Here is a 12,064-nt window from a genome sequence, read left to right as displayed (position 1 = left end):
CATGACTAAGCCGCTTCTGGCGAACCAGAGCAACACACAGAAACACCATTTACCTTCCCGCCGGTGTGGTACCTATTTATCTACTTGCACTTCAACGTACTTTCAAACTGCTAGGTTGGCAGGAGCTGGGACCGAGCAACAGGAGCTCACCCCGTCGCGGGGATTTGAACTGCTGACCTTCTGATCAGCTTGTCCTAGGCTCTGTGGTTTAACCCACAGTGCCACCTGCATCACTATTTCCTTAAATAGTCCGAAAAGGGTTTCCATTGTTCCACAAAGCAATCATCATTAGAATCTCTCATTTTGCCAGTTCAGCGCAGTCTATCACCTTCCTTATCCATTCTTCTTTGGAACTTATATAAAGAATCCTAGCCACTGTTGTTCCATAACATAAGCCACTCTTTTTCTGGAACTTCTTTCCCAATAATCCCTAAGAGGAAGGCTTCTGTTTTTTGTGGGGTTTTTTGTATAAGCAGTTTATACATATTTTTCATCTCATCATATATCATTTCCCAGAATGCTCTCACTTTCTTACAGGACCACCCCATATGAAACAAAGTTCCATCGACCTGTTTGCAATTCCATTAATTATTTCTAACCTTCTTATACATTTTAGCCAATTTGTTAGGTGTTAGATACCATCAATACATCATTTTCATATAATTTTATTTTAAAGGACAACAGGCAGTAAATTTCATGTCAGTTTTCCACAACTTCTCCCATGCATCCATTTCTATATTATATCCTAGATTGTATCATTGTATCATTGCTGATTTAACCAGTTAATCGATCATTTCCCACTCTAGTAACAGTTTACACATTTTTGAAATCAAATTTTCTCTTCCTTCAAGCAAAACCTTTTCAAAACCAGAAACCATCTGTGGCAAGGAGAGGCTTCCAGTGAGCTTGTGGATCTTCTCCACACCCCCAATACCATCAGCGGGTTTGAGGGTGTGTTGCTGTCACAACCTGTTCTTGGATTGTCAAACGAAATGGCTTGCCATGTGGGTGGTTGACCTGGAAGTCCGTTCTTATTTCATTTCTGTTAGTCTACTAGGCCTATTCTGCTTAAGAGAAAAGAAAAGTGGATACTTGCACTTTGTTTCAGATATGGTGCCTCTGTTTCTAAAACTTTCAGCTAATATTCTTATATTTGCAAAGATGGAATGTTTGAGAGAAAGGATGACATGATATCAGTTTCTTATTGTCGGTTTTCTATATTATAGACCAGTATTTACAAGCACATAGGGCAGATTGTTCCTCAAAAGAAGCCCCCAGAGGTTTTGCTTGCATTGAAAAGTGTTTTAATTATTACCCTGTATAAAAATGTACGAAGGGGCGCCTAGATCTAGATTTATGCTTCACTGCACACTTTTTTGACCTTCATGGCTAAATTGTAGACACAAAAGCAGTTTTGAGAGCTTTAGTACACGCATAGCTGAAATGTTTCCTCTGCAGTAACAAATGTGATTCTATTAAACATATTCACAGCTGAAGCTATTTAGAGCTGTTTAGGACCCCCGCAGGCGGACTAACATTAAAAAATGAGAGTGATTAGGATTCATTTGCATATTAAAATGATTTTAATTAAACACAGATTTTGCAAATGTTTAAAAGCTATGATCAATCTTTTGCAGGCTGGCTTGGTTATTTATATGATCTAATAAGGGCTTTAGCTATTGTTAAGGAGCCCTCTGTTCCTTAACCTGTATCAATGAGACTATTTTTCTAACAATGAATAGTCCTTTTGTATTTTCCTGTCAATCTCTGAATTGTCAGCCACCCAAAATGTTGTGTAATATTTTACACAGAAATAATATTTGAAATTATAAAGTTATTAGCAAATGGAAATAAGAATGTCAAGAAACAGATGTATATGAAGGCAAGCAGTTTGGGCTTAGCTGCGGTGGAAGAGGTCAGCCCGTTGTCTGAGCTGTGACACTTTAGAGTGTGGGGGTTCACATTACTGAATGCTCCTCAACAGAAAACAGCTTTCAAAACAAAACAAAACCCAGCAAACATGTTCCTATCCTAGTGTCTCCCTGATATGCTAGTTATTTATATACAAGGATATTTTAACATAAGAACATTCTACCGTGCTCTGGTCCATTAGTTCAGCTTGAAACAGTGGGTAGGCATACAAAATGTCACAGACACACATTGGAGTTCTAGCAAATTTGACATTCATAATTAAAGTTTTATTTTAAAAAATAACTCTTAATTTGGTTTTTATTATTAATGTTGATACATTTGCTAGATCGCAGTTGTATGGATTTGATCTAACAGTCTGATATGCAGTTTCCAAACCACTGATAATATGCATATGGAAGTAATACATTAATGTGCTCTGCCAGTGTGTTCACCATTTAACTGCAGGTTAAACCATGGACTTAACTTTACGCCTATGAGTAAAATCCTGGCTATGTATTACTCTCTTCATCACATCAAAAAATATCCACATGTAAGTCTGACTATTAAGAATTATGGAGCCCCTCAGTTCACTGCCCCCAAGAGGCTGGCAGAGAATGCTGGAGAGAGCTGGAGAATTACTGGCATCTTCTATGTGCTTTCCAGTGCAGTCCTCTATATGTTTACTCAGAAGCAAATGAGGTTCAGTAGGACTTTGCAAAAGGCTTTGGGGATGTGCAATAAGTGTGTATAATGTTGCAACTTCCATGGCATGTTTTCTTTAGGATTGGGATGAGGAGGACTAGGAATAATTTGCTGCTATGGAAAAATAAGATATACATAGATGAACAGCAGGTGGAGGAATGTTAGCCTTCACCATGTTAGAACTTATATAACTCTTAATCATTTAAAAGAAAGAACTGTGTTTAGGAGAAACCTCTGCTTGAGACCTTGGGAAGCATTGTCAAATGGAGCAGACAATATGCTGGGCTGGATGGACTGAGAATCTGGCGGAGTTGGGGGAAATGGCATGTTTGTTTGCTTTTCCATTTTAAAATGCTGTCTGGGGAATAGGGTTGCTCAATGTACTAAGCTTTTCTTGACTGCTCAGTTTCTTATCCCAGTTTTTGTCATTGTTAAACTTTCTGTCTTGGTTAGAATTTGAATAGTCTTGCAGTACTAAGTAGAGGAAACAGTCCTTCTGTCTGGTCAAGTACCATCTTTTTAAAGAATTTTAGAAGCTGCAGTATTTGAAATGCAAGTGTTGATAGAAGATGACAACATATTTCACTTTAATCTGGAGAACAAAGCTGAACCGAGAAGCTTTTTCAACTTCCTAATTCATGAAACATTTATCTCGCTATCAGGTTATATTATAATACCACAGATGTGGCTTGTCAGCATTTCTCTTATAAATTGTTGTTTTTGAGGCTTTAAACGAGAGCCTTAAAGGCTCACTTAAATTACTTTCACGTACTTTCAGTATGTTGGCCTACGAACATGGTTTATCCCCCACCCCAATTCCTAATGAAGGAAAGAACAGTTGGGATCTTTCTCGTTTGGTGGCATACGCAGAGTAATAACTCTGTTCATGCTGTGTTCAGTGAGAGTTCAAAGGCCAAAACATTATATAGCGGAGAACCCATTGAGAGCTGGAATAGTTTGTGAAGACTGGAGGAGAGCTAATGCATTCCCTGTAGTTTAAAAAGGCAAGCAGAAAGACCAAGGGTTAGTCTGGTTAGTCTGAGAAATACAAAACTAAACTGCAAAACAGTCCATGAAAATGGGCTGGGTTATTATTATTATTATTATTATTAAGATTTATATACCACCCTTCATCATAAGATCTCAGGGTGGTCCATAGAATAAAATATTAGCAGGCTGGATACAAGCTGGCAATTTTTAAAATTATTTACATTTATTAAGACTAAATCTTGCAAGACTAGTGCAATTCCCTTCCATTAAAGAAACAATCACTTTCAACAGGCTAGCTGCAACTAAAGCTGCAGAGCAAATTTAGTTTCCCTTTTGTGACCTTCATATAGAAGACCTCATATGCAATTTAGGCCTAGTTCTTAGGGGCAGTCAATCTCCGTCTGGGCTGTAGCATTTCAGATTGCAGATGGAGACTCATATTACTGAGTGTTCCTCCATATATTCAAAATTCATCTACAAATAGGAAATGACAGGGCCAGAGAAAAGGAAAGGTTAGAAACCTGTTCCCCACTGCTACCCCAATAGTTTAGAGGTGCATGTTAATTTACAGTGATACTTTGATTACAATGAAAAAGAATGATGAAAACCTTACTGCTTCAGCTGTGAAAATGCAATGTGGACCATGACTTAGGCTGACCAAATGTTAACAAATAATATAGTTACCCACAGAAGACCTGTCCTCTGATAAATATGCAGCAACATGCTACATACCTTCTAATAATATTTTCTCACCTAATTTAATACTTCTACCAGTATCTACCCTCAGGTGCATATATAATCACTTTTGTTTCTTAGCTATTAGTTCCAAAATAATGGTTATTTAATTTTTACTGGGATCTTCTGGTTTTAATTTGATTAGATCTGAAAGGTTCTACTTTCAGAAACTAAGACTTGCATACAATTCCTATAGATGATTTGCAATTAATTATTATTTTTGTTTTATGGCTAGAGATTAGTGATTCTCCTGGCTAATAAGCCAAACTGGTTGTTTTTTTAGAGAGAGAGAGAAAAAATGACATCTGGTTTTCTGAGCCAGTCCAACTTCAGAATCACCCGCCATCTCTCCCCCACCTACACAGCCCCCACTCCTAAACTTCCCACTTCCTTGTTCCTTTTGAACTGAACTGTGAAGAAAATATTAGCTCAGAAAGCTTTTTTCTATCAAATGCCATTGTTTTACTATCCAGATGGCTTAGCTCTCCATTACACAGGGAACTCCGCCTCACATACAAAGCATCTGACATGTATCTGGTCAGGAAAACCTCCTTAATTGTTCTCTCTAGCAGGGAAGGAGTGGCAGAGCATTCAATTCCTTTCTCCCTGCTCTTCTTTTTCTTGAGAGAGTGTCAGCTGCTCAAGCTCAGGTTTTACTGGTGACCCTGACAGACAGACATACCCCTCACCTTTCTCCTCTCTCTTCACACAAAGTTTAAACAAGGAAACATTTTTTAAAGAAAATTGCCTCTTCGTGGATATGAAGCTCATCTGTGCTAATCTATTAGGTAGGCTGTAGAATTTAAGCTATTTGGTTGCTTTCCTTTGCTCATTTACACATAAGCAACTGAACTGCAAAAAAGTCACATCCTCATGTTATTCCCCCAAATTCCCCTACATCAGAGGTTTTCAATGTTTTTTGAGTCCACAACTCCCTTGACCGACTATATTCTTTCTGTGGCAACTCTGTGGGGCTCAGGAGCCCAGTTATGTCACCCCTTGCCTGCAGAGCTGGCAGCCCCTCACCCTTTTCTCCCTTGAGGAGTGTTCCCTCAGCCTCCTCTCCTCTCCCCTCTCCTTGGGAGTCCTCCAGAGAACTGCTGCTGCTGTTGCTGCCCCTGGTCTCCCTTGCTCCAAAGAGAGGTGCCTTCGAGAGCCACCATTTGCCTGTTGAGTTTATAGCCAGGGCTGCTGCAATAAACAGCTGTGCAAGCCTTTGGGAGGAAGAGACAGGAGAGGGCATCAGAGGAGGGAGGCAAGGAAAAAGGGACAGAAGCCAGTCTTGCCCGCAGCACCCCTGACTACCATTCAAGGCACCCTAGGGTGCCACGACACACTGGTTGAAAACCACTGCCATACATTCCTGGGTGCCAGATCCTCCTCATAATTCCTGGATTTAGCAAAAGTTAGAATTAATGAAGGTTTGATTAATCTTTGCCAAACAGGGAAATGCCCTGGATTTAGTTATGCTAGCAAGTTAGATGGGCCATTAAAGGTAAAGGGTAAAGGGACCCCTGACCATTAGGTCCAGTCGCGGACAACTCTGGGGTTGAGGTGCTCATCTCACTTTATTGACCGAGAGAGCTGGCATACAGCTTCTGGGTCATGTGGCCAGCATGACTAAGCCGCTTCTGGTGAGCCAGAGCAGCGCACGGAAACACTGTTTACCTTCCTGCCAGAGCGGTACTTATTTATCTACTTGCACTTGGACGTGTTTTCGAACTGCTAGGTTGGCAGGAGCAGGGACTGAGCAATGGGAGCTCACCCCTTCGCGGGGATTCGAACCACCGACCTTCTGATCGGCAAGCCCAGCTCTGTGGTTTAACCCATTAGCAGGGGACAAAAGCCAGTGATGGCCCATCAAGGACAAGGCCCATCAGAGGGCAAGGCTGCCAGGCAAGGGGCCCCTTCTTTGCTGGGTGCCAGTGGGCAAAGGCAAAGGCCAGGTTTAGGGTTTCAACTTTGAATGACACATGTCTATGGGGAGGTCTTTGGAGTTGGTGGACAGCGAGGAGGATGAGGAGGGGCAGAACTCCAAGTGAGCTGGGGATGACCAGCTGGAACTAAGAGACACAGAGGATGGCTTTTGCTGCCCTTTTAATCCAAAGCTGCTCTTAAGGGGGAAGCCAGACCCTCATAGGATGTGACTGACCTGCAATCCCTCCATCTAGGTGCAGGTTGTATGTATGTATAAATAAAACCATATATCATAGAGACACTACAGTCTGTGCTTTTGAAGAAGACACATACCCTGGAGCCCCTGGAATCTCAATCCAATTGGAGGTGGGGTGGTATTTAACACTAAAAATTATGCAGCCAGAACTGTCTTTCACTTTTTCACTGTCTTTGCATGTGCAAAGGCAGTGCTTTGATGTGCGTCATTTTCAGGTTGCGGCGGGGCCTCCGGAATAGATCCCCGCCATAATCCGAGTTTCCACTATAGTCCCAAATGCTGTAACCTTTCTTCATAGGGGAGTTTCACCATCCCCTTAATCCTTTTAGTTGCCCTTTTCTGTTGCTCCCCTCCAACTGGCACACAGTGGGACTCTGCTTCTGGGCATGAAGATTCCAGCGAACAATCATGGCCTAATATCCACAAATACATTGCCTTCCATGAATCTGTCTAGTCCCCCTTCCTTCAAAGCCATCCAAGTCAATGTGTGAAGCCAGGCATTTATCTAGATCCATGGGACTATAAGGACCTATTTCCAGAATTTTGGGTTACCTTTATATCTAATAGTTTCTAGCATATTTGGATAAAAAAGCAACAAGCCAAAAATATCAGTCCAAAGCATACTAGTTATATATATTTGGTTCCAAAAGGTTCATTATCGATGATAAAAGGTTGATGCACTTAGAAGCATGATGGAAATAGTGTGACCTAAGTCTCCAGATTTAATTCAGGCTTGTAGCTGAAAAGATACGGACGGTACCCTTAAGAGAATTGAATTGTAAGGTTTGCATAGTTTAGTAGCCCTATCAATAGCTAGGAGTTATTATAAATTTCTTTCTTTTCATATGTAAATCTACATCTAATGCAAAACGTTGCTTTTGCAAATTAGCTTTGAGAATATTCCTTGGCAAGGTCTAATGTTGCCCCAAGTTAAATTTATAAACTTGATTAGTCAGGAACACTAAAAAACTGATAGAATCTATATAATGGAAAGGAGGTTCTTTTAACCCTACTATTTCATCATAATTTTTTTGATGAGGATAGTTGTTAAATCAACTGTCTAATTGAATAGTAGGTGTAATTACAATAGTAAGAGGTAGAACTAGACTTCTTTAAAGTCAATTCAGATGGTGCACCTTCAGGAAATGCTCTTTCTATTGGATAGAGCAGATAAACCCCTTTGAAGCCCTTGAAGCCCAAGGAGCAGAGTTCTGGGCCTTCAAAGCCCACTGCGACCTGTTTGCAAGGCCCTTTCAGAATAGATTTGCTCCCTTCCATAGCAATTTTACTGGAGCCACATTTTTTGCAATTTCCAGAATAGTCTCCAGCGCAGCAGGATATTATGGCATCAGTTTTAGTTGATATGGCCTGATGACACGGACAAGGCACTTGCAACAATGTACCTGAACATATGCTCCTTTGACCCTTCGCTTCACAGAGCATGTTGAGGGTACATGACAGGTGCATCTTTGTGTAAGAGAGTGGTCCTGGCAGTCTTGAAAGAAGCGATGATCCAACTTAAAGGTAAAGGGACCACTGACCGTTAGGTCCAGCTGTGGATGACTCTGGGGTTGCGGCTCTCATCTCACTTTAATGGCCGAGGGAGCTGGCATTTGTCCAAAGACAGCTTCTTGGTCATGTGGTCAGCATGACTAAGCCGCTTCTGGTGAAACCAGAGCAGCACACGGAAACACCTTTTACCTTCCCGCCAGAGTAGTACCTATTTATCTACTTGCACTTTGATGTGCTTTCGAACTGCTAGGTTGGCAGGAGCAGGGACAGAGCAACGGGAGCTCACCCAGTCACGGGGATTCAAACCGCCGACCTTCTGATCGGCAAGCCCTAGGCTCTGTGGTTTAACCCACAGTGCCACCTGCGTCCCTATGATCCAACTTACTTGTGGACAACTGCCACCCAATGACAAATACTCCCTTTCTGTGGTAGGTGATCAAAATATTTTTGGTGTGACAGCTGCAGGAACAGAAGAGCCTGCTGGATCAGGCTAATGGCTCATCTATTCCAGCATCCTGTTATCATAGTAAGCACAGCAACACAGCTGACAGGAGGCCAGGTGCATGGCAGCAGCTGTCCCAATCAACTGCCCCACCTCATGGATGACCATTATTGAGAGAGGAATGTTATTGTGATCCTATTATTCTTATTTAAACTCTCGGTGGGTTTTGATTCCATTGACCATGGTCTCTAACCAATGCAGTGAGATGGGTATTGAAGGCACTGTTTCTCCAGGATTGATTTCAGAAAATAGCATTGGGTGATTTCCCACCCACCCACATAGCACTTGTGCTGCAGGGGGCCACTGCCTACTATGCTGCTCCCAATGTTATTTAACATCTACATGAACACATTAGGAGTGGTCATTGGGAGATCTGGGATAAGGTGTCATCAATATGCTGACATTACCAAGATCTATTTCTCTGTAATTTCTGAATCAGGAAAAGCCATGCAAGCCCTATACCAGTGCTTGGACACAGTGATGGGCTACACGAGGGCCAAAAACTGAGTCTGAATCTTGGCAAGGTGGAGACACCATGAGTGAGAAGTTCCTGAGTCCAGATAACTGGTCATTTGCCTGCTTTGGATGAGGCTGTGCTTTGCTGAAGGAGCAGGTTCTTAACTTGGCAGTGCTCTGCATCTCTGTTTCTACAGGCTGATGTGACTTCAGTGGCTAGGTGTGCCTTCTGCCATAGATGCCATGGGGGGGAGGATGCCGAGGCACCCACAAATTTTCACTGTGGGTGCCCAGCTGGGTGACCCAATGTGTCACGTGCTGCAGCAGGACACTCCGTCAGGCCCTCCTGCTGTGGTGGTGTGTGACTGTCGTGAACATGCCAGCCCAAAGCTGCCTGAAACAGAAAGCAGGCAGACGCAGAGAGAGCAGAAAGGCATGCATATTTCTCAGACAGTTGAAACAGGGGGGCTATCAACCCCTCCTCTTTCAGGAGCTGGCAGGAATGCAGCTTATCTGCTTCAGCAGAGCGGGCTGGAGAGCAGCCTGCTCTCGCAAGAAGCACAGTCATACCTGGCATAAAGGTGTGCAGTTTCTCACAGGAAGAGGAGGCAACTTACACCATCAGTCCCCAAACTAGGTGAATAGGGAAAGTCCTAGAAAGAAAACAAGCCCCAAAATGTAAGGGTCGGAAGTTCAGGATGTTCTTCAGAAACCGGAAGCACTCTTCAGAAGGGTCAACTTGACTGTGATGAATAGATGCTCCAATAGAGCGGTCAGAGACTAATTGCTGCTTGCAATAAATCTACCAGTTAATTAAGTCTTGTGTACTGTTATCAAGCCAGCTGCCAGCCCACACCTGACAGTGACATCACGCATGCTTGCCGGACACCCACAATGTTGGGTGTAACCTGGCATGCCTATCTTCTGCCATCTTTGGCTGGTGAAACAGCTAAAGCCATTTCTGGGCCAGGATGACCTGACCACTTTCAGCCATCTGCTGAGATTACTACAATGCGCTCTATGTGGGGCTACCTCTGAGTATGGCTCTGTGCACCACTGCAGCTGGTGCAAAATGCAGTGGTTCACCTACTTGCTGGGGCAGAATATTGCTATTGCATTATGCCACTGCTCAAAGACTGGCTGCCAATTAGCTTATGGGCTAAGCTTATGGTGCTGGTTCTAGTGTACAAACCTTATACAGCTTGGGATCAGGATACCTAAAAGATCATCTCACCCATTAAATTTGCAGTCCATCGCTGTGTTCTGTAGGAGAGGGCCTATTGCAGGTACCATCTCATGAAGAAGTCCATTTGTTACAATGTAGGAATTGAACCTTTGGTGTGATTGCATGTACCCTTTGGAACTCCCACTCATTACATATCAGAAAGGTGCCATCTTTACTGTCTTTTCCGTGCCTGATGAAGATGTTCCTCTTCCAAGAAGCCCTATAAGTGGAGAGTTTTAACCCACATTTTATCTGCATTGGACTGAAATTCCATTTATATAAGTTTTTATTGTTAAATTGGTTCAGAATGTTTTATGGGTGATTCACACAATAAATAAATAACCAATAAACAAATAAACAGCATTACACTATTACAAGGCTGAGGTTTTTCACAAGATCAACTAAGAAAACCAGAATTTCAGTAGCCATTGCCATCTTGACTTCGAGCAAACTAAATTAAGTACTGTACATTATAGTGGAATGGGAGATTTTATATAATATAAAACATCTAGATAAGTTTGACTTTAGCCGTTAGAGTTGCTAAGATCATATATAGAGTTTTTGCAGTTCCCTTCACATTCTTTGTGTCTATTTCCTAAGGAGCAAAACCAAACAGCAGTATATGTTGGAGAAATGATGGGAGTTAAGAGTTAACAGCAGGAAGATAAATGAGCTGTATACTCATCTCTACCAGTACCTTGGCTATCCCCTTCACTTCAATTAACAAGATTAGCTTTACTCCATAAATTACATGATTATTCCTATCAAGTAGCTAATGCTAGATTTATAGCAATGTACTCCTCATAAAATAATGGTTATTTTCCCCTTAAAGATATATATACTTCACTTTAGCTTCTCTTAATTACATGTATATTATTCATCATTGTTCCAACCAAATTCTTTCCTGTTTTTTAAAGTAAATATATGGCTTTGGTTGTACACAGTATGCAAGTTACTTGAACAGTTGCCATTGACTATCTGTAATGAGGAACAATGTGCAGTATGCTTAGGATCCAAACTAATCTGCAAATAGCAATTTAGAAAAATCTGCTGTTCAGAAAAAATGCATACCCATATTTGCAGAAAAGTGTTCAAAACATTCAATGTCTCTTCTTGGGCATGGCAGGAATATCCAGATATTGTTAGAATGCAGATGCAGCTTCATAGGACCTCCGTGGGATAATAGATAAACCTTCAAAGACATGGTTGTTCACTCCACCTGTCCAACAGAAAGTTTGTTCAATGCCAGTACAATGATGTCTAGGTGCCCTCTCCCTTCTCTTTCTAGTTAGAGCAACTGGGTAGGTAATTAGAATACGAGTGGTAGAAAAATTGTGCTGAATGCTCACTGTAGGCTGTTTGAAGATGTTTGAGGTGGTAGTGAAAAAGACAAAATTTCTCTTCTCTAGTGATTTTGGTTTGGGACAGTTTGGTTATAAGGAATAGTTTCATCAAAGAGAAATACTTCCTCTTCAGCTCTCAGACTAGCCCTGCCTGGTAAACGTCAGTCAGGGTTTTGCTTTGTAAGCAAGCCCAACAACACCAAGCCGTTCAAGACAGGGCCGGATTTAGGTTTGATGAGGCCCTAGGCTACTGAAGGTAATGGGGCCCTTTATATGTCCAGCTGTCTTTTGTCAACAACAAATTGCCACTGTTTTTTGTGTTGAATATATGCTATATGGTTATTTATGGACCATTTGCACATGTTGCCATGCAACCAGTCCATGCAGAATGTAGGCACCCTATATATAGAAATGAGCAAACCAGTGATATTTTAGGGAGCAGGCGGGGCCCATTACTTACATCATAGGAGCCTACACAACACAAAACACTTTTGCTGTATCTAGGTTTTATTTTA

General features: G+C 41.8%; 1 protein-coding gene across 3 annotated transcripts in view; it reads left to right on the top strand.

Annotated features, from left to right (window-relative positions):
- Positions 1-12,064, top strand: part of SPAG16 (sperm associated antigen 16) — a 444,022-nt gene that overhangs the window by 299,612 nt on the left and 132,346 nt on the right. The gene's annotated exons all lie outside the window — the stretch shown is intronic.

The sequence above is a fragment of the Podarcis gaigeae genome (assembly GCF_964106915.1).
Source record: "Podarcis gaigeae genome assembly, chromosome: 1".
Classification (NCBI taxonomy): Eukaryota; Metazoa; Chordata; class Lepidosauria; order Squamata; family Lacertidae; genus Podarcis; species Podarcis gaigeae.
The sequence above is the reverse complement of the archived record's forward strand: the minus strand, read 5'-3'. Positions and strand labels throughout refer to the sequence as shown.